Below are 26,496 nucleotides of genomic sequence, written 5' to 3'. Positions count from 1 at the left end.
TCCATGAATCTGACAACTCTGGTGTCTAGGGAAGAAATCTCCAGTGTTTGTCCTTTTGTGTCTGACTTCTTTCACTTTGGGTAATGCCCTCCAGGCTCATCCATGGTATGAGTGCCTCAGCGTTCCTTCCTTCTGAAGTTGAGGAATATTCTGTCGAACAACACACTTGGTTTATCTGCTCACCTGACTCTATTATCTCTTGAGTCTCAGCATTCCCCCAGCCAGTCTTTCTGGAAGATTGTGGTGCCTAGGGAGAAACAGAGACTGCTATTCCACAGAGGTGACTGAGTCTGCCCTTCCCAGGCTTTCTTCACTGCAGCTGAAGAGTAAGAAACTCTTCCAATAGTTGCGGCATTGATACACACAAGGGAGCGGTCAATGTTACCTCCAGAAATGGGGGCTGCAAGTCACAGGACCTCATGGGGTAGAAAAATGCAGCCTCGGCTGAAGGAAAGGAAAAGTTTCTCTGAAAGGTTTGGAAGTACACTCGCAGTTGCTACCCTGCGAGATATGCTGGGAGTAGAAAGGTGGGGCTTGCGATGGCTTGTTTAGATCAAAGTTTTCTCTGCAGGGTGGTATTTCTGTGGCTGAGCTCATGAACCCCGGAATCCTGGACTCCCGTAAACACACTCTTGGTCTAGGCCAGCGGTTCTTAAACTGTGATCCCTGGACCAGCAGCATCAGCATCACCTGGGAACTTGAGAAAAATGCAAATTCTCAGCCCCGCCCCAGATCTACTGAATCAGAACTTCTGCAGTGGGTGCAGCAACTTCTCAGTAGTTGTGAGACAAATGCTGTTTCTTTCACATGCTTATTTAATCCTTCATGTAGGCATTATTTATCACCTCCCAGTGCCAACTACCATGCTAGTGATGGCATTAGGCAGAGACAGGCCTGTGCCCACAGAGCTCACATTCTTATCCTTTAAAGCATGGCCAAAAGAGGCAAGGGACTCAAGATGGAGAAGCCTAAATGAAGAACAGAAATGAAGGGGGTCAAAGAGACAGGCTCTGCAGATCCTGAATAGATTAGCCAGTCCCTGGAGACCTGTGTCTCGCAGGGCTGCTCCCTGGCAGGCTGTGTAGCGGATGATAGTGTAAACCAAAGTAAATTTCTAAGACCCGCCCCCACCCACCCATCATCTGAATGGACTTCCTCCTCTGCCAGGGCACTCTTAAAATTTAACCTGAGAGACCGCTCCAGGTCATGATGGGAAGTGGGGATTGGATGTGCCTCCTTGTACCTCTTGGGCATGGCACTAACATCAATGCAGACCTTAAGTCTAATAAAAAACATTTACAGGCCGGGCGCAGTGGCTCACACCTGTAATCCCAGCACTTTGGGAGTCCGAGGCAGGTGGATCACGAGGTCAGGAGATCGAGACCATCCTGGCTAATGCAGTGAAACCCCGTCTCTACTAAAAATACAAAAAATTAGCCGGGCGTGGTGGCGGGCGCCTGTAGTCCCAGCTACTCAGGAGGCTGAGGCAGGAGAATGGCGTGAACCCGGGAGGCGGAGCTTGCAGTGAGCCGAGATCGCACCACTGCACTGCAGCCTGGGCGACAGAGCAAGACTGTCTCAAAAAAAAAAAAAAAAAAAAATTTACAATCTATTCTCTCTGAAGCCTGCTACCTGGAGGCTTCACCTGCATGATAAAACTTTGGTCTCCACCACCTCTTATTGCAGCCCATACTTTTCTTTCCATTGATCTCAGCTCTTTAGATAAATTCAGCCAATTGTCAACCAGAAAATTTTAAATCTACCTATAATCCGAAAGCACCCCCCTCCCCCCGCGAGTGCTTCAAGTTTGTCCTGCCTTTCTGGACTGAATCAATGTACCTCTTAAATGTATTTGATTGATGTCTCATGTCTCTCTAAAATGTGTAACACCAAGCTATGCCCAAACTACCTGACCTGTTCCCAGGATCTCCTGAGGGCTGTGTCAGGGGCCTTGGTCACTCACATTTGGCTCAAAATAAATCTCTTCAAATATTTTACGGAGTTCGACTGTTTTCGTCAGCAGTAGATTCAGTTTTTACACCCTCCATCTGGGCAACAGAGTCTATGTATTATATTCATTTCCTGTGGCTGCCGTAACAAACTGCCACAGACTTGGAGGCTTATGGAAACACGAGTGTGTTCTCTCACAGTTCTGGAGGTCAGAAATCCAAAATCAAGGTGTCAGCAGCATGCTCCCTCCGAAGGCTCTGGGGGGACCCCTTGTCTCTTCCAGCTTCTGGTGGCTCCAGGTGACCCGGGGCTTGTGGCAGCATCACTCCCATCTCAGCCTCTGTCTCCACATGGCTTCTGCCCTGTGTCCTGTCTTCTTTTCCTCCCTTATAAGGGAACTTGTCATTGGAGCTGGGCCCCACCCTCGTCCAGGACGAGCTCATCTCCATATCCTTAACTTGCTTCCATATGAAAAGACCCTTTTTCCAAACGGGCCCAGGTTCCAGGCGGGCACCATGAGCCTCCTATACTCCCCAAAGGGGCCCAAGTCTAGAACTGGAGTGTACAGAACTGGCCGGCTGGTCCTGGAGACACAGAGGTGTTGCTTGGCTTCAGAGAACTGTCCTTAGGCAAATATTCTGATAATGAGATCAGCACTCAGCGGTAGCAGTCAGGGTTGTTCAAAACTAGGCCTGTCCTTGTTTTCTTACTGACGCACTTAAACAATACCAAGGTATCCTAGCAGTCTGTTCCAGGAAGAACGTGACCTTGAAAAGGTGGCTTGCAAACTTTTTGGAGTAACAGTGTCATTTCCTCCAGTTCTGTTCTTCAGATTGCTTGGCTGTAAAGACCTTTTCATTCCATCTCAGAGAGAAATTGAGTAGATGTCAAATGTACAGCAATTAGAGTTGCCATGGAGATGCTGATGGTTAAGGAAGGGACTTGAGGAATAAACAATAAGAGTGAATCCCATAGCCATTATTTGAGAAGAGAGAGAATCTGGGAAATGTAATGAGATGGCAGGGGAGGAGGTAGGAGGGGAATAAAGATGTGAAGGTTACTTGGAAAGTAGGAGAAGGAGGAAGACCAGTGGAGAAGGAGGAAGACCAGTAAGCAACTCAAACTCATTCAAAGGCGCTTGGGAACCAAGAGCTGGTGGACAAAATTCACAGGTCTTGGCATGTGAACCCCCAAGGCCTCAGAATATTAAGGGTCTAGCCCCAGGAACATGGGATGGGGGGGCTTCCAAGCCATGATGTCCTATTTATAGCATCTAGATGACAAGGTGATCCATAGTAAATAAGTACATTACCATGAGCACCAAACTAATCTAAATTAAAACTTATTTGGCAGATTTTGCTTGTAAATCTAGTTCTCAATCTTGATTGTCTCTAGTGTTAGCAGTAATGATCAATACACACTTGGTGTATGTCGATCCTATTATCAATCTCATTGAATTCCTTCCCCACTATAATGCTATGGGTATTATTATCAGGGAGCATTTTTTTCTTTTTATTTTTTATTATGAAAAGTTTCAAACATACATGAAAAGAAAGAAGAGAATATGGCTGGGCGTGGTGGCTCATGCCTATAATCCCAGCACTTTGGAAGGCTGAGGCATGTGGGTCACCTGAGGTCAGGAGTTCGAGACTATCCTGGGCAACATGGTGAAACTCCATGTCTACTAAAAATACAAACATCAGCCAGGCATGGTGGTGGGTGCCTGTAGTCCCAGCTACTCGGGAGGCTGAGGCAGGATAATTGCTTGAACCCCAGAGGGGAAGGTTGCAGTGACTGAGATGGTGCCACTGCACTCCAGCCTGGGCGAAAGAGCAAGATTCTGTCTCAAAAAAGAAAAAAAAGAAAGAAAGAAAAGAAAGAAATATAGGCTGGGCATGATGGCTCATGCCTGTAATCTTAGCATTGGGAAGCCAAGGAAGGAGGATCACTTGATCCCAGAAGTTTGAGACCAGCTAGGCAACTTAGGAGACCTTGTCTTTACATAAAGTGCACACAAAAAGTTACCTGGGTATGGTGGAGGTCAAGGCTTCACTGAGCCGTGATTGTGCCATTGCACTCCAGCCTAGGTGACAGAGCAAGACCTCGTCTCTAAAAGAAAAAATACAAAAAGAAATACAGACACAAATGTCCTGTTTATTCACTTCGGGTTTAATTATACAATACCAGAACATATCTGACAACCTGCTTTAGTCAAGTTCTATACATTTAAAATACTATAGGTGATGGAATTGGGAGTTATTGTGAATAAATATACATCTTCACACCTTATTACTCATGCACAATCACTCTATGTTTATTATCTAGAATTACAAAAGACACGATCTCTCCAAATGCCACAGCTGACAAAGATTTTAGAAAATTTAGGTATTTCTGTAACACACTGCTTAATTTGTCTTTCAAATTTTCTTCTTCTTCTTTTTTTTTTTTTGTAATGGAGTCTCGCTCTATTGCCCAAGCTGGAGTGCAGTGGTACAATCTCAGCTCACTGCAACATCTCAGCTCACTGCAACCTCCGCCTTCCTGGTTCAAGTGATTCTCCAGCCTTAGCCTCCCAAGTAGCTAGGATTACAGATGGCACCACCACACCTGGCTAATTTGTGCATTTTTAGTAGAGATGGGGTTTCACCTTGTTGACCAGGCTGGTCTCAAACTCTTGACCTTAGGCGATCTGCCCAGCTCGGCCTCCCAAAGTGCTGCAATTACAGGCATGAGCCACTAGACCTGGCCATCTTTCAAATGTTCTACCACTCATATCTGTATTAAATAACTGGCAAAAATCATGAGGGTTTTTTTTTTTTTTTGAGGAAAGTTGTTCATTTTCTACTGGTACTGGAATAAATTATCACAAACTTAGTGGCTAAGACAACACAACGTGCTGACAGTTCTGGAGGGCAGAAGTCCAGAAAGGGTTTTATGGGGCTAACCTCAAGGTGTTGGCAATCTGCGTCCTTTCTGGAGGCCCTGGGGTAGAACAATTGCCTAGGCTTTTCCAGCTTCTAGAGGCCACCTGCATGCTGGATCGTGTAGCCTTCTCCTCCATCTTCAAAGCCAGCAGCATAGCATTTTCCAACATCTTCCTTGCTCTCTGCTGCTTCCACCATCACATCTTCTTCTCTAATCCTGACTTTCCTACCTCCCTCTCATCGAGGCAGGAATTTAAAGAAAAATAAATACTGCATTTATTCACTCCAAGGAAAGTAAGGGTTAAGCGAAAACCACAAGTTTTCCTCTACTGCAGGCAAGGCTATAGACAGGTCATGGTGACCTGGCCTGCAGAAATGAGCGCCACACACCCCCGAACAAGGTTAACACAAGAACAACAAATTCCTTTACTGTCTCTCCTGTACTGAACTGTTAGTTACGACTACGTTTGCCAATGCTTACATTTAGTAAGATTTGCAAAGTTCCTGTTTTTTGTTTGTTTGTTTGTTTTGCAGCTGCAAGGCCACTAGCTATGCAAGGCCATAAGTTATGCCAAGTTAGCAGTTATGCTATAGATGATGTGACTTGTCATTGTAAAATTTACTGTCTTTGTTTTGCTCTTGTACGCTAGCCTATACAAGCTAAACTCTGTTCAATGCTCAGCTTTTTAGATGTGAATCCACTGAGTCAGTGAGTACCTTAAAATAAACATCCTCCTGTTTTCCCATATGGGTCTCTCTGGTCCTCAGTTTACCACAACATTTTGGTGAACCAGCTAGGAGTGGAGATGGCAGGTTTACTGTCTCCTTTGCCTGTGGGGCTGAAGCCCCGGGTCAAGGGAAACCTGTGACCCCAGGTGCCGCCAGGAGAACTTCAGCCTGAAGGGGAAATCAGCTCTTCTGTGACCTGGCGCCCCTACCCAGCAGCGCAGTGGAACCTGAGAGGGGCTAAAGGATGATTGCCAGGAACAGCACACTACTGGACCGTGGTGAGGTTTTGGGGCCCAAGGCAGGACCCATCCCATAAGGATGGAAGGGGAGCCTGATCACCTCCCATGGTGTAACTAGTAGTCTGACCCAGAGAGGTTGGGGGCGGCAAGAGTGGCTCACCAGTTTGGATGAAACTCACACCCCAACCAATAAAGGATGCAAGAGAGGCTTGCCACCCCAATTAGGGACACAGGAACTGGGAGTGGGGAGGTATGTGAAAGAGACAGTTCCAGGAGGAACCAATGCGGGGAGTGATGTGGGGAGTCACAGACCTCTTAGCATGGACTGTGTGCTCTGAGTGAAGTGTGGGGCCGACCTGGACTAGTGGCAAACCGCATACAGCTAATAGGAGCTGCCCCACGGCTCAGAACTGTGGTGGGAATAAAGACTTCTCCAAAGCCAAGCAGCATCTGAAAACTCCCATAATAGGAGACGGTCTGGTCAGTCCGAAACAAAAGGAAGAGTGAGTGCACTGCACCATAAAAGGAGGAAAACAGGAGGAAAGCCATCAAAACCTACTCTGTTAGAGTGCATGTTATTGAACTTTAAGAAAGGTTATGCAGGGGATTATAGAGTTAAGCTAACCACCCACAGGTTGCGAACTCTCTGTGAATTAGAATGGGCTTCTTTGGTGTTGGATGGCCAACCGAAGGAATTATAGACAGGGAAATAATTGACCGTGTATTAAAGGTGGTGACAGGGGTCGGAGGACAGCCTGGGCATCCAGATCAATTTCCTTATATTGACTCTTGGTTAAACATAACACGGACAAGACTGGCATGGATCCAGCCCTGTTTAATCAGCTTATTGCAAAAACACTTGTGGCCTGAGCTGAGCCAAAAATGAAAGTAAGAGCAGCTTCTCCGGCAGATGCAGAGTTAAAGGGAAAGTCCCAGAGGGAGCAAGAGAGGCCAGTCTTACAGGAGCCACCAGAGGGAGCAGAGATTCCTCCTCCATATGTCCCAGCTTACCCCCCTTTACCGATGCCAACAGCCTCCAGGAACCAAATTCAGGGGCTAGCATGCCCCAAGTCTCACCCTGAAGGGAAGGATCGGAGCCTCAAGAGGCCAGGGAAGGAAGTTAAGATGGTCAAGCAGGCCATCTCAGATCTGGCTGTGCTTGAGCTATGCAAATGTCTCTCAGGGAGATGCAAGGACTCATTTATTATGATGACCAAGGCCAAGTCCAGGGCAGGCAATGGACTTTCATCTATCAGCCCTTTACAACCACCGATCTCTTAAACTGGAAACACCATACTCCCTCCTATGTGGAGAAGCCCCAGGCTCTTATAGATCTGATGCAGTTCATCTTTCTGACACACAATCCAATCTGGCCAGACTGCAGGCAGATTCTTCTCACACTGTTTAACACTGAGGAGCATCAGAGAGTAACACAGGCTGCCCTCCACTGGCTAGAAGCCCATGCACCAGCAGACACAGTGAATGCTCAGGCATAAGCTCAGGGCCAGTTCCCAGACCAAGATCCCAACTAGGACCCAGAATATGCTACCCAGCTTCAGCGTTTGCAGACGCACCAAGAGGCACTTCTGCAAGGGCTAAGGGATGGTAGAAAAAAGGCAATCAATATAAGAAAGATCTCAGAGGGGCTTCAGGGAAGTGATGAGAGCCCTAGCCAGTTTTATGAAAGACTCTGTGAGGCATACCAGCTTTTCACCCATTTGACCCTAAGGCTGCTGAAAATCAGTGTACGGTAAATACAACATTTGTAGGACAGGCCTAGGGTGATATTAAGCGAAAGCTTCAGAAACTTGAAGGTTTCGCAGGCATGAACGCCACTCAGCTTATAGAAGTAGCCACCAAGGTGTATGTTAACGGTGACTAGGAGGCAAAGAAGGAAGCAGAATGGAGGCTTAAAAAGAAGGCAGATCTGTTAGCGGTAGCCCTCATAGGAAGAGAAACTAGCAATGTGAGAGGACATAGACGTGGACATGGAAGAGGTCAGGTTAGACAGGGATTCGAGAGCTGACCAAGACTAGAGAAGGATCAATGTGCACGATGTAAAAAGAAGAGACACTGGAAAGATGAATGTCCAGAAGGCAATGAAGGAAATGGCCAACGCCACAAAACAAAGAGGTCACTGACCAGGGGCTGCTGTACCCTAGGAGAACCAGATACTGATCTAATCAGGCTGGCAAGGGCTGAAGGACATGAAGATGAGGACAGACTGGGCTCCTTCTTACTGGGCCTCCAGGAGCCTGTGGTCACACAGGCTTTCCTTTAGAAGTTGGAGGCCAATTGATGGACTTTATGGTAGATACTGGGGCTGAATGCTCAGTAGTAACTTGACCCATAGGGCCTCTATCCAAGAACTGTACAACTATTGTAGGGACTACTGGAGTCTCAGAGAAGAGGCCATTCTTCCAGTCAAGGTGGTGTGTTATAGGAGGATGAAAAGTTCAGCCTGAATTCCTATACCTCCCAAATTGTCCAATTCCCTTGTTAGAGAGAGACCTACTTCAAAAACTGCAAGCACAGATTACTTTTGGCCTGCAGGGAGATACGACTTTAAATCTAACTCACCTGAAGGCCATGGTGTTAACCCTTACCATCCCACAGGCTGAGGAGTGCAGACTTTATAGAAAGAAACTACAGGCACCAGTGTAGCCTCGTATGCAGGATGAAGAGAAATTATTATTTCAGTTAGTCAGAGAAATTCCTAGCGCATGGGCTGAAGACAATCCACCTGGGTTCGCTGTCAATCATGCACCAGTAGTAGCAGAATTAAAACCAGGAGGAACTCCTGTTCAGGTTCGTCAGTACCCGGTTCGTCAGTACCCAGTTCCTCAAAAGCTGTATGAGGCATCTGTAAACACTTAGAGTGACTGTATAAACATAGGATTTTAGTCCAATGCCAGTCATCCTGGAATACTCCACTTTTACCAGTACAAAAGCCACTGCCAGGACCAGGGCCTGATGAGTATAGACCAGTGCAGGACTTGCGTGTCACGAACAGGGCCATGGTAACCATCCATCCCGTGGTACCCAACCCATTTACTTTAATAGGACTCATTCCAGCAAGTGCTACCTGGTTTACAGTCTTGGACTTAAAGGACACTTTCTTTTGTATCTGCTTGGCACCAGTTAATCAGCCTATCTTTGCATTTCAGTAGGACAAAGAAGCTAACACAGCTCACCCGGACTAGGGTCCCAGGAAGGTTTAAAAACTCTCCCACCATCTTTAAGGAAGCATTGGCCTCAGACCTCAAGGCCTATACCCCGCCAAATGATAACTAACTGCACCTTATTGTGGCATGTGGATACCTTCTTTTGGTGGCCCCAACCTGAGAGGACTGTTATCAAGGAACCCGAGACCTCCTCCATCTCCTATGGAAAGCAGGTCACAAAGTATCTAAAAAGAAAGCCCAAATTTGCCATGAAGACTTTACATGTCTAGGTTTCATAGTGAGCCACAAGGAATGCCAGCTTGGCAATGAGTGAAAGCAAGCCATTTGCGTACTCCCAACTCCGACCACCCGACATCAAATAAGAGAATTTTTAGGGGCAGCAGGATTCTGCCACATAGGGATTCCAAATTTTTCACTGATGCCTAAGCTGTTATATGAAATCACAAGAGGAGAAAAAGAGCCCCTCCTTTGGGAAACTAATCAGGAAATAGCATTCAAACAGATCAAGGAAGCTTTAACTCAGGCCCCAGCCTTAGATATAACTAAGCCTTTATTTCTGTAAGTTCATGAATGAAAAAGAATGGCTATAGAGGTTCTGACTCAAGTTACAAGATTTGGGCATTGCCCAGTGGCATATTTATCTAAACAACTGGACTCCATGGCGCTAGGATGGCCTCTTTGCCTTAAGGCATTAGCCACTACCATCTTGTTAACACAAGAAGCTAGCAAATTAACTCTGGGACAGTAGTTAACTGTCTGGGAGCCACACTCAGTTATAACTTTGATAGATCAAAGAGGGCATCATTTGTTGTCAAACCCCAAAATGACTCAGTACCAAGGGCTTCTATGTGAAAACACGTACATTATCTTAGAAACAGTGAACACCTTCAACCCGGCTACTCTGCTCCCTGTCGAACTGGGAGTTCCCCTCCATGACTGTGTCGAAACAGTAGATGAGGTATTCTCCAGTCGGAAAGATCTTACAGACTGACCCCTCAAAGACCCAGAGGTCGAGTACTTCACAGACGGAAGTAGTTTTGTGCTAGAAGAGGTTCGCACGTGCCAGGTATGCAGTAGTAACATTAGACTCAGTAGTAGAGGCTCAGCCTCTGCCTAACAGAACATCAGCTCAAAGGGCAGAATTAATAGGCCTGACAAGAGCACTGTTACTAGCAAAAGACAAGAAGGTTAATATTTACACTGATTCTAAGTATGCTTAAATACTTTTCCTTGTAATACTGTTTTTCTATTGTTCTGTCACTGTGCTCAACCTCCTCCCCTGGGTAAGGACCTCTTCTGTCCTTGCCAGATATGGATAGCTGTACATTGTTTTGCTGTTGTTACCCCCTTTAACCATGCTAAAAGAAGCACCCGTAGAAGGGTGTCCCCACTATACACATACTACATGGTCAAGGAACAGTACCACTAGAACCCCATTGTACCAGACCTATTATGAGTGTACTGGAACCCACCTAGGAACTTGTACTTATAATCAGACCACCTATTCAGTCTGTGACCCAGAGGATGGCCAGCCTTATGTATGAGGATGAAAACACAAAAACGGTACACGAATATTCATTGCAGGATTATGTATTATAGCCAAACAATGAACACCCCAAATGTCTATCAACTGATAGTTGGATAAAGAAAATGTGGTATATTCATAAAATGGAATATGATTTAGCATAAAACAAATAAAAACACTGATACATACTACAACACGGATGAACCTCAAAACATTCTGCTGAGTGTATGAAGCCAGACACAAAAGGCCGCGCATTGTATGGGTCTGTTTATCTAAATGCCCAGGATAGGCAAATCCATAGAGACAGAAAGGAGATTAATGACTGTCAGGGGCTATAGGACGGGGAAGGGGAAACGACTCTTACTAGTTACAGTTGTCTTTCGAGAGCTGAAAATATTTTGTGATTAGGTAGTGGTGAGAATTGTGCAACTTTGCAGCTATACTAAAAATGACTGAATTGTGTACTATAAAAGTCGAATTTTCAACTTTTTCATATAAAATTCAACTTTTTCATATAAAATCTTTCTAAAATGATTCAGAAAGGTTGCACTGGAAGTTCTCAGCAAAATCCTAAGCAGATAGCATAAGGGATTTTCACGCAAGGGAGCACATCACATAACCATCACCTCAATAAAAACTAGAACATTCCCAGAGCCCCAGAGGCACCCCTGGAGCCCCCTCCCAGTCACTCAGTCACTACTGCCACCCAAAGAGTAACAAAAGATGAGTTTGCGTGGTTTCTGAACTTCGTGAAATCACATGGAATATACTGTCTTTACGCCTGGCTTCTTTCATCCAACATGGTGCTATGAGATTCGTGCACACGGTTGTGTGTGCATACAGCATGTCCATCCCATTGTGGGACAGAATTCCATTTTGAGTTCCTCTGTTCCATGCCACGCTTTACTTGCTTATTCTACTGCAAATGGACTTTTCGGTTTGTTTCTAGCTTTTGGCTATTAGTGTTGCGAACATTTTTGTGCATGTCTTTTGATATATGTACGTACAATATTCCTCCTGCATGTATTCTGCAGATTGCTGGGTTGTAAGATATGTGGACAATAAGGTTTAGTGTACAATGCCAAATACCTTTCCTAAGTGTCTATACCAGTTTATACTCCCAACTGCAAAATATCAGAGTTCCAGGGGAATGCTTTAAAGCAAAAGTATAAAAATATGTGGTCCTCAATATGTCAAGAAAGGCAGGACGGTGGCCATACATTTTATAAATGAAAATAAATGAAGCAAGACAGAAGACACAATCTCCCGGAGAAATGGAGACAGTGTAGTAGTCTGTTTGCAACACTGCTATAAAGAAATACCCAAGACTGGCCAATTTATAAAGGAAAGAGGTTCAATTGACTTACAGTTCCACATGACTGGGGAGGTATCAGGAAACTTACAATCATGGCTGAAGGTGAAGGGAAAGCAAGTACCTTCTTCACAGGGCGGCAAGAGAGAGACAGAGCAGGGGAAACTGCCACTTATAAAACCATCAGATCTTGTGAGAACTCATATCACAAGAACAGCATGGGAGAAACCATCTCCACGATCCAATCACCTCCCACCAGGTCCCTCCCTCGAGATGTGGGGATTACAGTGCGAGATGAGATTTGGGTGGGGACGCACAGCCAAACCACAGCAGACACAGAGTGCCACCTGCATGGGCCGTGTGACCCACACCTGCATCCTTGCGGCCTCTGCAATGTATGGCCTCATTGTGAAGGCAGATTTCCAGCTGCTTCTCCTGCCATGAAATTTTCTTGCGTTAACTGTGTCGCCAGATAGAATTCATCTTCTGTGGAATACTCTTGCTGTGTTCAGTTAGTCCCCAGGTGTCTTGGGAGCTCTTATTTTGGTTTTGGTCCTGTGGTAGGAACTCTGCATGATCCAGGAGGCAGTCAGATGATGTCTGCACCCGGGGCTCCAGTGGCAAGCACTGGACAGTGGAGCTGGCAGAGATTAAACAAGCATCCGTGCACTGATATCTACCGATCTCACATGTCCCATGTTTCTCAGGCTATAAGATGGAGAACAGGCATAAAATGTCCCACCAAACTCAGAGAGAAAACAGTAGGCCAGATTCACAGTCAGAGGAGCAACCTTTATCAATGTGCTCTGATCCTGTCTTTGAAAATTTCCTGGGAAGGAGATGTCCTTCTTCCCTTTCTTCCTTTGTTTCTCCCCTAGCCCCATGCAAAGCTGAAAAAGAAAAAATTCTTGTAATGTCTCTGCACCAACATTGGGTCATGGTTGGTTGAGAGTCCACCTGTGCCAGGTGCCATGACAAGTGGTTTCATGGACACTGTCACACAATTTGCCTGGGGCAGGAGTTCTCATCTCCATCCTATAGGTGAGGGGACAGAAGACAACGATTGGGACAACCCGTTGAGATTCCTCAAATGAAGACACTCAAACACACACTTCCAGCTCTATTAAGGGGAAATCTACACACAACAGAATTCATCCATTATTCATGTATAGTATGATGAGTTTTAGGGAATTTGGGCCTAGGCCTTCAGAATAACCTAAAACCATGTGCACTACTAAACATCGATTTCAGCCATTTCTAGGCAGAGAGGACCTTGGCAGTTGCATCTTGAATAAGTAGCTGACCTTGGGATAGTTGGGACTCCAAAGGAAATACCGGAAATGTGAAGTTTTCTTGAGGTCATCAGACATCTCCAAATGTAGGCACTGTTTATTATGATAATTGAACTAGGACCCTCTTGCTTTTACAGAATCATGTGGTTCAGGAACCCAGTGAATCCCCTGCATTCCACAGCCTACAATTCCATTTTGCCTGTCATTGAAGACTTCTGTTCCAATACTTATGGATTTGCTACATTTCTCGTGCTGTAGCATTTTGGTAGCCTGATCCAAGACCTTTTGGTGACCTATTTGAGAAATTTAAAATATTTTAAGTGGAAAACTTAGGCCTCAGGTTTCAATTTCAACACAATGCAGAACTATTTCTTCACCTGACATTCACTTTGCATAATGAGAAATCTCTAGAACCCTAATGGGCACACAGAAGGATCAGTTCATCTGAAAATAACACACCCCCTAGAACAGGAGTTTCACTTGTTGACTGGCCATAATGTCTTTTGGGCTGTTGATTACAACTAAAAAACTTGTTGAAATGATGCAGCTGAACTGACTTACATACATGGTGGGTCTAGCCCTCGGCCTCTTCACAGCCCCACCTCTGCTGGGCTACTCCAGTTATTCTGCAGAACTCAGAGGTGATCATGTCTCCCTCTCTTCCTATCCCACTGCCATGACAAAACCTTCAGGGGATTCTCCCTGGCCACAGGTGTAAACCCCAAACTCTGAAGGTTGCACATAACACACTTCACACGGCAGTGCCAGCTTGGTTTCCAGCACCCATTCTTGTCACTTCAGACTCTGAGCATGATGCTCCCTCCAAATAACCAGGTTTTTAATATCTCAGAACTATGCACAGGCTGCAACGTCTGCCAGAAACACCCTCCCCTATTTTGAAGTGTCTGTCTTTGTTAAGTTGGCCTGACTTCCTGGTGTGGTGTACATTGTTCTGGTACAGACACTGATGACACAGTATTGTTATTAGGGGTCCCCACAGTGCAGGACAGGACATGGCCCATAGTGGGTGGCCAGCATATGTGACCATAAGAGGCAGGAGGACTTGGGGTGATCCCCGAGGCAATTGTGTGGTCAACATGTGGCCGTGCTAGTGTGGGTGGTTCCATTTCACTATGACCCAGGCCGTTTCCTTCTCCTGGTTTCCTCGTTTGCTTTGAGAGAGGGCAGTGGGAAGGGAGGACTGCCAGGTGGAATGAATTGGATGTAGGAGTGGTGGCTCTGGCCTTGAGCATAACATTAGACTTTTCCAAATGACTGATAATAATACAAACAGTTACTGAAAACACGGTCAGCTCCTGCTCATTAACAAGACGGCATGTTTCACAGCTGCCTGGGCAATCGTGTGCCACTCAAACAGAATGATTTGATGTGAAATGAGCTTACTTTCAAAGTCACAAATTCATTGTTTATGAAGACCCAGACTCTTGCCAGAGTTTTTACTGGGTTGTCGGTTGTTTATTCAAGACCAAGTAAACAGAAAGTTGTACGCAGGACCACATGCTGGGATGGTGTAGCCCAAATGCCAGGAGGTTCTGCCTAGAGGAATAACTGTTCAACAGAGTCCCAGATGTCAAGCAGCCAGGTGTAGGGCTTCCAGCGGGGAAGGAGGCCTCCAAGCAGAAAGGTCAGGTGGGTAAGAACCCAGCAGGGATGGGGAGCACAGGGCCCCAGAGCTGTCCAAGTCACCCTAGAGCTGCAGGGAAGAGGTTGGGGTGGAGGCTGGGGCCATCAGGGATGGGCATGAAGATGTGAGGAAGCTAAGAGCGTAGCTGACATTGTTGCACATTGTTTAAGGTTGTTAATATGGAATCTGCTTTTTTCAAAATAATCAAGAGACCACATGGTCATCTTCACCTCTCAGGGTCTTGCTCTGTCACCCAGACTGTAGTGCAGTGGCACGATCACGGCTCACTGCAGGCTTGAGCTCCTGGGCTCTTCACAGGAGCTTAGGAAATACTTGTTGAATGGCTAAATCATCTCACTCTTCACAGGAAAGTAAACTCATAAGTAGGTGCTCTTTCTACCTCCATTTCCTAGGGGGAGATAAGCTCATGGCTCCAAGGCATTACACTCCACACATGCAGAGCCAGAACTCCAGGCCCCTTGGCTGTGGAGGCTGTGTGTGAGCCAAGATGGTGCCACTGCACTCCAGCCTGGGCGACAACAGCAAAACTCCATCTCAAGAAAAAAATAAATCAATTAAAATAAAACGATGGAGAAGCCAAAGCATTCAGACTTGGTTTTCTGCAGGTGGGAAAGTACCGCACAGAGGCCAGACCCCTTCAGACGTGCCTGCCCCCTTACACAGCCGGCTTGGGAGCTAGGTGGCCATTTTCCCATGTGAAGGAGAACATCTCCCTCCTCATTCAGGGCATCTGGGGTCAGAGACCAGGACCCCCCCTCTCCCTGTTTTTCCTACGTCCATCTGTCCAATGGATGCCAAGCTTTGACTGGTTGTCAGGCACGGGGCTGGGCCCCAGGAGAACCGGAGTGAGGACCAGACCTCTTGTCTGTCCTGGTGAAGCTCTGTTCCTGGGCAGGTTAGTCAGGTACCAGGACACCACAGAGGGCAGTGGGTGGAGGGCTTCAAAGCCATGCCCTCTGTAACTGGCCAGCAAGTGTTGCCACCAAGAGCCGTAAGGGGGCTTCAAAACGCTGGCACCTGCTACTGACAGGTTTGTGGAATCTTCTTGAGATTAAAAATGAAAATGCTGCTGGCCTCTGTCTCTACACATTCTCTAGCGCCTCTGTGTCTTCATCAGGGCAGATCATTCTTTACAATCTTGAAGGTGCTCAATGAGCTGGCTAGTTAGAGCTTCTCTGAAGCCTTGTGTTCAGGTGGGACACTTGACTTTTGCTGTCAGGCCCCTCTTGGCAATGGAGTCAAAGGGAGCAGTGATTCTCACACCCTAATGTGCAGAGGAATCCCCTGGGGCTTGTCGGAATGTAGACGTCACGCTCTGGGTGTGGACGAGGACCCTCTGCCCGCAAGCTCCTAAGTGCTTGTCTGTTCGTGGCTGCTGGGCTGCAGGTCACCCCTTGACCAACAAGCGCTTAGATGGAGGCTTCTCTGCTGTGGCTGTACTGCCATCCTGGACGGATCACTGTCTGTTGTGGGAGCTGTCCCGTGCACTGTGACATGTTCAGCAGCGTCCCAGCCCTCCACCCACAGGATTACAGTAGCACTCCCACCCTCAATCAGGACAACCAAAAATGTCCGCAGACAGTGTGAGACTGTCTACAAAGAGAAAAAGAGAGAGAGACACACACACACTCTAGAGATGCCATCTGAGAAACCCAGCAGGAAACCCCATAGGACAAACACCCCATTTTCTTCAACAAATACATTTCAGGGAACTCGAAGGTGGAAGGGAAATTTATAGGTTAGAAAAGGCTTAAAAGAAATACCCACTCAAAATATGAGCACTGATGAGAAAACTGAAAAAAATTAGTATGCATCAAAAGACAATTGGAGAGAACACTGGCTGGAGGTTTGATGACATCAGGGGATAACTGTGAATTTTTAAAGTCTAGTGAGTATCCTGATCTCTTAGATATGCCTTGAAATATGAGGGGATGGAATGAGGTGATGTCTGGGGTAGGCTTCAAGTCACACAGCAGGGGACCTAGCTAAGCACTGAGTGTGGCTGAAGCTGGATGGTTCATGGGGAGGCATTGGACAGTTTTGTCTCTTTTTTGTTTATTTCATTATATTTTTGTGTATATATACGTATATAATACAGATACACATATATATACACGTATATTATACATATATACACACACACACACACATATATATATATTTTGAGACGGAGTCTCGCTCTGTTGCCCAGGCTAGAGTGCAGTGGTGCGATCTTGGCTCACCGCAACCTCTGCCTCCTGGGTTCAAGTGATTCTCCTGCCTCAGCCTCCTGAGTAGTTGGGATTACAGGTGCATACCACCACACCTGGCTAATTTTTGTATTTTTAGAGATGAGGTTTTGCTATGTTGTCCAGGCTGATCTTGAACTCCTGACCTCAAGTGATCTGCCTGCCTCAGCCTCCCAAAGTGCTGGGATTATAAGCATAAGTGCCATGCCCAGCCTTTCTTTTTCATATGTTTGAAGTTCTGTATAATAAAAAAATAGAGGAGGCCGGGCGTGGTGGCTCAAGCCTGTAATCCCAGCACTTTGGGAGGCCAAGACAGGCGGATCAAGAGGTCAGGAGATCGAGACCATCCTGGCTAACATGGTGAACCCCCATCTCTACTAAAAAATACAAAAAACTAGCCGGGCGAGGTGGCGGGCACTGTAGTCCCAGCTACTCAGGAGGCTGAGGCAGGAGAATGGCATAAACACGGGAGGCGGAGCTTGCAGTGAGCTGAGATCCGGCCACTGTACTCCAGCCTGGGCGACAGAGTGAGACTCCGTCTCAAATAAAAAAAAAAAAAAATAGAGAAACACATAGATCAGAGTCAAGCACATATAAGAATCTTAAGCTCCAGAAGAAGTGGTGTCTTGGCCTTTGTTTGAATTTCCTTTCTGGCTCTCTCAGTATGTACCAGTTTCGTGATTTATCACCAGGAACAGAAGCAGCAAGGAGTATTTAGGATGGCTTGAATTTGGAAGAATCATGCGATGGATACACATGCAGACTCTGAAGCCAAGCTCATAGTTTCAAACCCCGCCTCCTAGCTGTGTGACCTTGGTCCCACTGTATACAATTGTATAGCCAATTTTTTTCCACATACCTCATCTTTGTATGCTGGTGACATCAGCTGGGCCAAGAAAGGCTTCATTTGTTGAGTGCTTTGCTTTGGTGCATGTGGAATTTCAGATCTGAGTCCATTTTCAAGTGGAGTGATTAAGTAGACAGGAAGACGTAACAGTTCGGAGTTTCAAGAGGTCTGTGCCAGAGATGTGCATTTCAAATTCATCACCTAGATGATGGATGTCAACATATAGTTAGCATAGACATGGAGGGGGGTCATCACAGAGATGGCGAATGTAGTCATATAGTCGGCATACAGATGATGGATGTTGTCAACGTCATCACACAGATGATGGACATCACTCTGTCGCTCAGGATGTCATCACTGTCATCACATTGGTGATGATCATCATCATGTAGTCCACGCATAGACAACGGACGTCATCACATAGATGATGGGTGTCATTATAGTCATCACACAGATGAAGGACATCGTCATATGGTCAGCATATGAATGAGATCAGGCAAGCCACAAGAAGTGAGCACTGACCCCAGGGGACCCGGGAAACAAGATGCTGGACAGCAGCACAGGAGGAACAGCTGTGGTGTGAAGGAGGAAGGAGGGGTGTGCAGCCAAGTAAGGATGGTACACAGGGCGGAGCAAGCTTTGGCTCCCACACTGCTGCTGGTCAGGTGAGGCAAGCTCTGAGGACCAGGCTCTGGAAAACTTGGCAAGAGCATCATGGGTTGACGGGGGAATCTGTGCTCCATGCATGGCTTGTGATGGTTAGGGACATGGAGCTTTGTACAAGGACCCACTTTCTGTCAGAGGACAGTAGAGTTGAGGTCACAGCAGCATGGTCAGAACTGGGATATCTCAGAGCGGGCCCCTGAGACCAGATAGGCTAGCTTTCTGGGTGCCTTGTTGGGATTGAGGACCTCCCGCCAATCATGGCCACTGCCCCTCCCTAGAGGTACACGGGAGGCACAGGCACAGGCTGCTGTTGGGGCTGTGGGGAACAAAGGGACCCACCACCTGCCACACTGAGGTAGACGCTTCCTCTGACTCCAGGAGTCCCAAGCGGTGGCCCCAGGGAAGTGTGTGGTGGCCCAGGAAGAGCGAGCAACTGCCATGTGGACAACTCAGGAAATGGAGAGCAAGTTCCTTATGTCCCACATACACTCAAGGAAGGTGACCTGCTCAAGTGATGGAGGTTGGCGGAGAAGGGGGTTGAGAACCTGGACTCCACAGGCAGGGGGTCTACACTGGCACCGGTGAAGCAGGCAGAGCCTCAGGCACCTCCCACTGCATCATTGTGTCCCGGGGACCCAGCAACCCGAGGGGGCTCTGTGGACTTTCCTTGCAGAGCCGCACAGAGGATTTCTTCCCTCTACTCAGTTCTAAAATGATGTCCCTTGTTCCCTTAAGTATGGCGACCCCTCCCATGGCGCAGCTAATATGTGTGATGACACAATCCACACAAGATCCACGCAGCAGATTTCTCTTAGGATGGAATTTCTCAATGACACGTGTTAATGTGTGTGAACCTCCTTTGGTGGAATTTCACGGGGTGAAATAGAAAAGGACAAGGAAATTCTGAGAGGTGCAGGAGGCTTTTTTTGGCATGGTGATGAGACATCTTTCTCAAAGCTCACCCTGTCTGCAGGTAAACACTCACTGAGACAGTAGGAATAATGGGTGAAGGAAGTTACAGTGGATCAGAACTACAGTTCTCACTCCACCAGGGGCTCTTACCATCTGCAAAGTAGAGCTCACATAGGGGGGTGGTGGGAATTGGAGTGATACTCTGGACCAGCTGTGCAGCGCTCCTGTTGCAGAGACAGCTGTGGACCCAAGGCTCACGTGGGTGGACAGAGCAAAGACGGCAGAAACCTGTTGCTCAATTTTTATCTTAAGGAAAATGAGCTCTGAGTCAGCTGAAGATCTGGTAATTCTAGGTGCTCCTACACAGTATTTACCAGGAACCAAAACTTCTAGAGTTGAGGCAACCTCAACTATGTGGGTCAAGAAACAACAGGAAACTCAGAAGACAGAGAAAACGTGGGAATGGAGCCTAGTGAAGAAGCATCGATGGCAGTTATCTGGAAGGGATGAGGGCTGGAGGACTGTGGATATTTAAATTCTCATTTCTATTTTTCAGTATTTTATACACGTTCTACTAGGAGCAAGTACTGCTTTTATAATTAGAAAAAAGTGCAGAGGCTATTTCCATAAAGAGAGGAAGGGGAAAGTTTACTGGATTTGCCTAGAACATGAGATTGTGACTGGAGAGAGACAACAGTGATAAATTCCTCTATTTTAAGCTATACAAATCTAGCAAGTCTACAGCATCTAGAAATGTAGGAAATCTGAGTGTAGAGCCTGGCCGTGGATTCTGTTCTTCATGTTTGGAATGTACACATTGAAAGAAAATTATCATTTTAAATTCTGTACAATGTTTTACTTTAAAAGAAGACTGTATCTTCTAAACTTCAAACATTTTTTTACCTACTTTTGAAAGTGTTTCCCTTTTTCACTTGACTGCCAGGATGCTCAGAGCTAAATTTGGGGCTTAGTCTGTGTTGTTAAGGATAACAACCATCTCTTCCCTTCTTTCTTTAATGTCCATTATTTTATGCTTTCTTGAATGATTTTATTATGTCTTTATTACAAGCCCCTATAATCCTTTTGGCTGGAGGTATAGTAATAGTAAATGATATTATTTGACAGAGAAACTGTGAAGTCAAGAGGAACAGGGATTTTCCTCAGTCACGGGTATCAAAGCTGGAGCTCAGATGGTGCTGGACTCCACACTTGGGCCACTGAGCTAGAATCTAGCCTCTCAGACTCCTCATCCAGTGCTCCTTTCACGCTGCCAAGCTAAGCAGAGGACATTGGGTGGCTGTCTGTGACAGCTTATCATGGATGGTGACAGAGGGGTCATATTACCTCCCACTCACTTCTGGTCATGCCCACCTGGAAAGGTGGGAAGTCATTTACCAGGCAGTGTGGGCCCTGCTGTTTCCCCACTCCTGGAAGCACCGGCTCAGAACCAGCTGGACAGGGCTGCCACAGCCAACGGTGACAATGTTTCCCAATCTTGGTTTCAGAGCAAGGCTAGTTCCTCCAGAAACTTGCTGTCCTCATCCTGTCCTGGTTTGGTGATGTTTCTGTTCAAACATCTGTCTCTGAGGGCCCGAGTCTCCCGACATGTCCTGGCACCATCGCCCTGCGCGGTGTGCGCTCTGGCCGTGTTAGTCCACTCGGCTGCCATGACACAGCTCCACAGCCTGCGGTTTAAGCAGCAGACGTCACTGCCTCGCAGTTCTGGAAGCCAAAGTCCAAGATTAAGGCGTCAGCAGGGGCAGCTTCTCCTGAGGGCCGTGAGGAAGGGATCCGTTCCAGGCCTCTCTCCTTGTCCTGTGGATGGCCATCTTCCCCGCGTCTTCACTCACCTTCCCTCTGTGTGAGTCTGTGTTCAACCTCCTCTTCTCACAAGGATACCAGTCCTGTTGGATTGGGTTCCACTCTATTGACCTCATGTTGACCTAATCACCTCTCTAAAGACCCTACTCCAAATCCAGTCACTTTCTGAGGCGCCGGGGGTTAGGACTTCAACACAGGAATTTGGTGGGGGCACAGTGGAGCCTGCAGGGCCTGCCCCCATCTCCGCAGAGGCCGGTGTGGCCTGGAGGTGCTGAGCACCTCGGCCGACCAGGCCCCAGGTCAGACGAATCTCCTCATGTACCATGTGACTACGCCAACCTTCCCCAGCTCTCTGCCCGTGGTTTCTTCACAGGAAGCTGCTGCCCACCTGGCAGCATTGTTCTGAGGATTAAGGGCCATGCTGGAAAGTGCTGGCACCTGACAGGAGTGCAGGAAGGTGTGGTGAGTGTCCCTGACACAGAGGGATCAGCCTTTGTGAGGAGGAGGCCCTGCCTGCTCTCCTCCTGAGCTGGTGGGTCAGTCACACCAGGACAAAGGTCTGCCCGGGGCTGTGGGGGTTCCTCCTCCCTGAGCCTCACACCAGCGTCTATGGAGCACCTTCTGGAGCTCAGCTCAGTGTCTTGTCTGGAGACACTGACACCTTTGGCTTCTCAGCAACTCTTGGATCTGGATCTGGCTCTAACCTCAGTGGCAGTCCTGCCCATTTCTAGGGCCTCGCAATTCAGCCTCGTGTCTTTACCTGTGGCTCTTTTGCAAGGCTCAGAAAGCTCTAGGGTCAGTTCCAGGTGACTCCCGCCAGCATGCGAGTAGGAGCCACCACCCCCTCTCAGCCAGTGCCACCATATTCCAGGCAAATTCCAACTAACACAGACTTCAAGAAATGACTGTAGCCATTGTTCCTGCTTCTTCCAAATGGAAGAGCACATTATTGGGGTCCCCTCTAGCATGCATTTCATTCCCCACCTTGAGGCAGGGGATGCCTGGGCTTTCCCCTGACTTGCACGGGGAGATATCAGAGTGAAAATGAATCTGCCCAAATCACATGTGGACAAGAAGGTGCAAACTCCAGACTCCTGTGCTGCATCCTCATCCAATGTATGCGTAGCATGACAAGCCCGGACCGTCACCAGTCATCAAGCCAACCTGTGCCAGGCAACCTCGTACATCAAGGGTGCAGGCTCAGCCCACTGGGGTGGGCAACCTGTGCCCCTTCAATCACTGCGTCTGGCTAAGCTGGCAAGGAGCCTCCCAGGTGGGGCAGGTGATGGCTGCACCCCTGCTCCTGGCTGGAGTCGCTAACCTAGCACCCTTGGGAGCCACCGTCTGCCACCAGGGAGGAACCGCAGCCAAGGAGGGAGGACACAGGCCCTGTCTGTGTGATCTCTGGAGTATTTCTCAGACAGCATTTGTGGGACCCTGGCCGCGGGCCAGGCTCTAGAGGAGCAGGTGTGCCTGTCAGTGGATTTGGGGAAATAGTCGTCAGCAGGAACCTGTCTTGGAAGCAAAGTTCATCCAAGAGGCTTTGAGGGATACTAAAGGAGAAGCTGCTTAATCTAACTTACTACAATAAGGAAACCTAACCTCCTCTTAGTTTTTTGTCCCTCAATGTCCCTATTAACATCCCACGTCCTTGGAACTGGTAATGTTCCCTAGAACGCCTGGGGGAAAACATGGGTCAAAGAGAGTATTGAGCAAAAATTAATGCTGAATTCTCTCCTCTTATTTGTGCTGAGTTCTGGTTAAAAATATAATAATAATAATAACATTTGCTCAGGACTTACCATGAGCCAGTCAGCAGCGTTTAGCCCATTTCCTCCTCAGGACTGCTGCAGGTGCTGCAGACTATTACCATCTCATTTTATAGATGAGAGGACTGAGGCAAAGGAAAGTCGAATAACTTGCCCAAGGTGAAACAAGCAGTAAGCGTGGCATGAAGACACAACTCACCCTTGGTGGCTTAATTTCATTGTCTTTTTCTGTTTGTTCAAGTCTAAATAATATTGTCAAGCTGTACCAGGCAGATTCCACAGGCTGTGAGTGCAAAGTGCATGGTAACCAGAACATTCGTCAGAACACCTTCAAAGACTGCCACGAACCCAGTACAGATGCCAAGGATTAAAGGAGATGAAATAATGAGCTTTGCCGGTTCACTTGTTATTTTGTGGAGAGCAGTTTGGTGATGCTGGTCAAGTTTAAAATGTGCCTTCCCTTTGACCCAGCAATTCCGTTGCTAAGAATGTACCCTTTGGAGATAAAGAGACACATGTGCAAAGGTGAAAATGTAAGTTGTGCATGTCTTTTCTCTCTACACCTTGTCCCTCTCTCTCCTCTCTTTTAGTGGATGACCCTGCTTTTCATTTCCCAAAGAAAACAGAAGCAACCAGCAGAGAACCGCATACCCCTCAGCCTGTGTCCAGCAGAGCCTCCCTCCTTTCTTCGTCTCCAGACCCAGCTCTGGCGCCCCTGCCCTCTGGTGCCCAATCTCCTCCCTCCTGCCTGCTGGAAGACATCACTCTTTTTTTGCATGGTCAGTTTTCTCCCTTTCTACCGGGCTATTTTCATCCCTCTGTACACCTGCTGTCATTCTGCCATTGAAAAAACCTGAGTCCTCTCTTTACCTGACCTAAAACTTCCCTCAATACTGTTAAAGTCTCCACTCCTCTTTATAAAGCAAAACACGAAGTGCTCGTGCTCACACTCAGCGTTCCCATCCTTCCTGGAACCCACTCCCATCAGCCTTTGGTCCATACCACTCTGTCAAGGGCTCCCTCCAGTCACCTCCTGATATGGTTTGGCTTTGTGTCCTGACCCACATCTTTTTTCGAATTGTAATCCCTGCGTGTCAGGGAGGGGTCTGGTGGAAGGCGATTGAATCATGGGGGCAGATTTCCCCTTCGCTGTTCTCGTGATAGCGAGTGAGTTCTCACGAGATCTGGTGGTTTGAAAGTGTGTGGCACGTCCCCCTTTGCTCTCTCTTCTGCCGCCATGTGAAGAAGGTCGTTGCTTCCCCTTTACCTTCCGCCATGCTTGTAAGTTTCCTGAGGCCTCCTCAGCCACGCTTCCTGTGCAGCCTGCAGAACTGTCAGTTAAACTTCTTTCCTCATAAATTACCCAGTCTCAGGTGGTTCTTTGTAGCAGTGTGAGAATGGACTAATACACCTCCACTTTGCCAAATCCAGCGGCAGATTCTTGGGCCTCATTTTATTCTCATTAGATTTATTGGGTCACTGCCTTTTTGAAATACTTTATTCACTTGGCTTTTGAACACCCCTCTCTTGGCCCTTGCAGATCTCTGCTTCTCTCTCATGGTCTGCATTGTTGGTGCCTCCTCCTCTCTGTGGCCTCTCAACACTGCAGAACCCCCAGGCTCCTCCATGGACCTCTCTGTCCGCACTCACCAGGGCCCCAGCTGGTCCTCATGGCTTTACTATCATCTACATAGTGGCGTCTCCTCCAGCCCAGACGCTCCCCTGACTTCAACTTCTAAATCCCCCGCTTTCCTGACGACGCCACTCTCAGAGCCCTCTCAACCTTAACATGCCCCCAAAAGGGGGCCTGCTCACATCACTGCACCCTCCCAGTCCTCCTTTTCACCTTCTCCATTCTTCCAGTGGTTGATCCAAAATTTTGCATCCCCGACTCCTGTCCCTCGCCTGTTCCTCTCCCCTAATCCAGTCCCCAGCATATCCTGGCAGCACTCCCTTCTGTGCATCTTCAGAATCTAGTCCTTCTTCAGCTCCCGCACACTTGTACCCAACCTCAGCCCCCACCCCCGGGCCACGGCCCCTGCTTCACCCCTTGCTCCCAGCAACCTCTTCTCCAGAGAAGCCAACTGATCTTTGAAAAACCCTAAGTCTGGTCATGTCAATTCTGTGTTCAAAACCTTCCAATTGCTTTCCATTTTCACATAAAATGCAGAGTCCTGCCCAGGCCACCAGGACCCTCTGGGGGGCACCTCCTGTTCCCTCTGTTCCCGTGCCTCCCCTCCCCTGGCAGCTCTGTGAACAGCCAGCACCCACCTCTGTTCCCTCTGCTGAAACGCCTTTCCCCTCAGATCCCCCAAGGGGCTTGGCTCTCAGTCATGTCCCTCTCCAGTGTCCCTGATCAGAGGCCTCCATGAACCCCCCACAGACTGGCCAATGGAAATCCCTAGAGGATCAAACATACATGACAAAGTTTATTTACAAGTGTACAGTTCTGAGGCGTTAAGTACATGCACTTCATTGTTGCACAACCATCACCACCACCCACTTCAGGACATTTTTCATCTAACCAACTGAAGCTCTGCACCCGTTTAATACACACTCCCCATTACCCCTCCCCAGTGAGGAAGGAAAATAGGGTCTGGAGGCAGGGAACATAAGGCTGGCTGATTCACACTTCAGCTATGACAGGAAATATCCTCTCCATAGGGTGCACGCCGAGTCAGTGAATTTATAACTTTACTTCATCCTCTTCATTTACATAGGGCGTATGCCAAGTAGCCAGTGGAAACCCCTAGAGGGTATTTAAACACCCACGAATTCTGTAACTGGGCTCTTGAGCCCCTACCCTATGCTCAGGCCCGCTCCCACCCTGTGGAGTGTACTTTCAATAAATCTCTGCTGTTGTTGCTTCATTCTTTCCTTGCTCTGTTTGTGTGTTTTGTCCAATTCTTTGTTCAAGACACCAAGAACCTGGACACCCTCCACCGGTGACACCAGCAGCCCCCATTCTACTTTGTCTCTATGAATTTGCCTACTCTAGGTATCCATATAAGTGGAATCACATAATATCTATTCCTTGGTGTCTGGCTTATTTCACTTTGCGTAATATCTTCAAAGTTCACCCACGTTGTAGAATGTGTCGGAATTGTTTTCCTTTTAAAAAGCTGAATCATATAATAATTCCATTGTATTGAGACTCCTTTTTTTAAACCCATTGATCCATTGATGGATGCTTGGGTGACTTCTACCTTTTGACTACTGTGAATAATGCTATGAACATCCTGTCTCTGTTCAAGTCTCTGCTTTCAATTCTTTGGTATTTATACCCAGAAGTGGAATTGCTGAACCATAGGGCAATTGTTGAATGTTTTGAGGAACCTCCATGGCATTTTTCATAGCGGTAGCACTATTTTCCATTCCTATCAGCAGTGCATAGGGTTCCAGTTTCTCTACCTTCTCATCCGTGCATTTTG

The 26,496-nt window shown here is 47.4% G+C and overlaps 1 long non-coding RNA gene across 3 annotated transcripts; it reads right to left on the bottom strand.

Moving 5' to 3' along the window:
- Positions 1–1,651: 1,651 nt before the first annotated feature.
- Positions 1,652–25,023, bottom strand: LOC105477696 (uncharacterized). 3 transcript variants are annotated; one of them, XR_984889.2, is made up of 5 exons: positions 24,068–25,023; positions 23,099–23,560; positions 17,910–18,098; positions 4,896–12,899; positions 1,652–4,059 (listed from the first exon to the last, which is right to left on the bottom strand). It is a non-coding gene; the product is annotated as an uncharacterized lncRNA (long non-coding RNA). The 3 variants fall into 3 exon arrangements; XR_984892.2 differs by having other exon boundaries at positions 4,896–5,110; XR_011614636.1 differs by lacking the exon at positions 4,896–12,899.
- Positions 25,024–26,496: the final 1,473 nt, after the last annotated feature.

This window comes from Macaca nemestrina, chromosome 16 (genome assembly GCF_043159975.1).
Source record: "Macaca nemestrina isolate mMacNem1 chromosome 16, mMacNem.hap1, whole genome shotgun sequence".
NCBI lineage: Eukaryota > Metazoa > Chordata > Mammalia > Primates > Cercopithecidae > Macaca > Macaca nemestrina.
This window is presented reverse-complemented; position numbering and strand designations above follow the sequence as displayed.